The sequence below is a fragment of the Pleuronectes platessa genome, chromosome 18 (assembly GCF_947347685.1).
Source record: "Pleuronectes platessa chromosome 18, fPlePla1.1, whole genome shotgun sequence".
NCBI classification, from domain to species: Eukaryota; Metazoa; Chordata; class Actinopteri; order Pleuronectiformes; family Pleuronectidae; genus Pleuronectes; species Pleuronectes platessa.
The window spans coordinates 19627515-19631077 of record NC_070643.1 but is presented as its reverse complement, the minus strand read 5'-3'; positions in this window follow the sequence as shown (position 1 = coordinate 19631077).

The following is a 3563-nucleotide window of genomic DNA, read 5'->3' as shown; positions in this document are numbered from 1 at the left end:
TCAGCGTCTCCTCCCTCTCAACATGTGACAGCACGAAACAAGGTCATCCCACAGTGAAGCGGGTTTACGGCCCACTCAGTCAAAACCAGGTCTGCAGAACAAGACCAGTGGGTTAGACTGTTGTCTATCATTTGATTATTGAAGTCATTTATGTATTTTTGTGGCTGTGGTCGTGTCATTAGCAGCAGAAGAACCTGCCGCGGTTCACCGGGGGCACAGGTGGGTCTGCCGAGGTTATTTTTATCCTCGAAGGCTCAAACTGAGAGCAGCTATATGACACATCACCCAGGCGAAAAGGTCGTGTTATTCTCTCATCATATGTGTAGATAAATAGAAGGTTTCCACCCGGCAGCCAGAGGAGTGTATCATCAGAGCAGCAGCAACATGCAGAGCAGATTATCACCGGGTTTTTCCTCATTTTTATTGGATTTAGTCTGAAGACCGGTCGACCCAGATCTGAAAAAGGAAAACGTGCAGCTTGAACATTCTCCCGATATTTCTGTAGCTTCTGCAAAAAAAATTAAAAAAGAAAACCGTCTCTGACAAGCACCGAGCTGTCACCTGAAGAAACTTTCCTGCAGTGAGGCAGATCTACCCATTAATAAGTGATTGTGTGACAATCCGCCCACCATCATATCACAGGCAGCTTCCTGCTCACTGCAGAGTGGGACTCCGGGCCCCGGAGAGCTTTATGACTCACCTGTTTCAAATGCAACTTCTTTTCAAATGGCACATTTGAATAGTGGAGGAGCGAGGTGTTGTCTTTTCTCAGCCAGAGATTTGTGCATCGATGCAGCGTCTCTGTGCGTTTAGGGGATTTGTTTTTCCTATGAATGAATGAACGAATGAATGAATGAATGAATGCATGAATGAGGCTCGGGCCGTGACGTAACGCGTGTGAAGGGGATTCGATTTTACTCTCTCCAATGCAACAGGGATGTGTTTTCTTTCCAGTTACAATGAATCTCATTTAAAATGGCGACTGTGGTGGACGAGGCTTCTGGGTTGGCCTACGTAAGAATTTAGATGGTTCTTCAACGCAGCATGAAAAAGGCGAGGAGGGGAAATGTGTGTGTGTGTGTGTGTGTTAGTGTGTGTGTGTGTGTGTGTGTGTGTGTGTGTGTGTGTGTGTGTGTGTGTGTGTGTGTGTGTGTGAGTGATGTGAAAACCTTTTTACATAACCACATTTCTTTCTGAGAAGACATCTTGTTTGGTTTGAGCCACTGCGAAGCCAAGAGTAGAACAATTGTTTATGCACTGAGCCGTCAGCTGCCACCCTGTTTTTTGCCAAAGTCAACGCGAGCTCGGATCAACTCGGAGTTTTCAGCGGCCGGAGCCGAACCGGAGCCAAACGAGTCTTTAAAGGTTCCGGCAGAAACGTGGATCTGCTGCAGACGCGGTGGAAGATTTGGAGTAACGACATTTTAACAGAACTCGGGGCTCAGCTGTTCCTCTCTGCTAATAATTAACCTCTTGCAATCACTGACTTATTTCCCACTGCTGTTGTTATGATACTCAACTGGACATCTCATAAAAGTTGATCACATCTGTAGTTAATGAGAGGTCACATGGAAAAGGTCAGGAGCAACTGAACACTCGTACACACAGTCCTTCCAGAAGATCTCAGGAAAATGTCGACTTAAATTTTCCCTATTTCGAGTCAAATAGGCGATAAAGCACGATGTGATTGACAGCTTGTATCGTCCAATGGGTGCAGGTCGCAGGTGTAAGTGGGCGTGCAGTGTCATTAACTTCCCAGTCAGGCTCCACCCCTCCCAGCTCCTTCAAATATGGTCAGTTCTGGTTTAAAAAAGAAACAAAGATGGCGCTGGGAAGAATATGGGTCTCAGGAGGTTTGGTCGTCCACTAATCACAAGGTCGTGGTTTGATCTCGACCTTCGAAGGTCCTCGGGCACATGCAGCACTAGGAGTGAGTGAGTGAGTGAGTGTGAGGCACAGGTGCTGTATGGATGTGTGTGTGTGTGTGTGTGTGTGTGTGTGTGTGTGAATGGATGAATGTGACCTGTAGTAGTGGAGGGGACTAGAAAAGAGCTATATAAAGCTAAAGCTGTATAAATGTCCACCATTTATCATTTGCTGCTTGTCATCCCCTCTCTCTCTCTCTCTCTCTCTCTCTCTCTCTCTCTCTCTCTCTTTCTCTCTCTCTCTCTCTCTCTCTCTCCTGCCTTTCCCGTCGCTTTCCAGACTCTCTATCAAATTAAATAGAAGTTAAAAAGCAAAATAATTAAAATCAAATGAATGAAAAGACAGAAACCATCCATCAAAGTCTTTGGATATCAAATATTGTTTCATTGCATCAGCCACACACTGTAAATAAAGATGGATGACGTCTTTCCATTTCCTTTTATCTGAAATATCCAAATTCTGCAGCTTGAATTAAACTGAAAATAGGAAATCGGATCAAATTACAACAAGATCCTCTCAGGACTGAACTTGGAAGTCACTTGTTGTATTTCCTGCATTATAAATTAAATGATATACAAGTGTTACAAATCGGACGTCAGCTACACAACCCGGAGAGGACATATACTCAAGAGGGTCCAACGGGCCTCAGTGCTACATCTCCATGAAGATGGGGTGGATGGATCTGCCTAGAGTTTTAGTTATAGAAGTTATAAACTCTAAGTATAAATTGGAACTCTGACTTTGAGTGGCGTTCCTTCGAGGTTGGAAAGTTCAGACATCCGAGTTTTCTGGAACGTGGCATGATGATGAGGATCCTGAGATGTCTGAGGAGTCGAATGCTCTCTCTCTCTCTCTCTCTCTCTCTCTCTCTCTCTCTCTCTCTCTCTCTTTCCGTCTTAATCCAGAATTATCTCAAAAAAGAAAGTGGCCCTTGCAGATCCCCTGACGTCCACGCCGTGTCAGTTGAACCTCTGTGAGACCGGCCGTATAACCGCAGTTTGGTGGTGTTATAAAGAAGAGGGGGACTTCCTCAACTGCCCCCACAGCAGTGTTGGTAAATGGCAGCGGGGCTAATAATATCCTGGAGAGGCTCCAGAAGAGAAGCACAGCTGCCCTGCAGAACTGTCCTCCTGAACAATGGGCTCTTATGTGCTGAGGGAAGGCACGGCTGTCTGTGTCTCTCTGCGACCACTGTTCACGGGGGGTGGGAAGGGGGCCAGGGGTGTGGGGGGGGGGTGTTCTTGTGCTGTTTCTCCATCTTTGTTTCCCCCTCGTATCAAAAATAGATATTTATTGAACCCGACCCTCCAAAGAAAGAGAGTATTCATGAGGGAAACGCCGGAGTGTCCTATTTCTCTTGGCTCACAATGAGGCGTTTGGATGAAGACTGATGTTGCTGAAGTATTTATAGGGTGGCTTCTCCCCCCGACTCCCCCCCCCCCCCCCCCCCCCCCGCCAAACTCTTCCTAAATTGCTTGTGATATGCAAGGACCCAACCATAAAATAAACATTTATAAACACATTACAATCGTTTTGGCACACAGGCTGTTCCAGGGGAGATAAGCTCTACCTCATATACCAACCCATATACTCACGTCTCACTCGGGACAGTGCAGGGCCACAACAGACCAACAAAC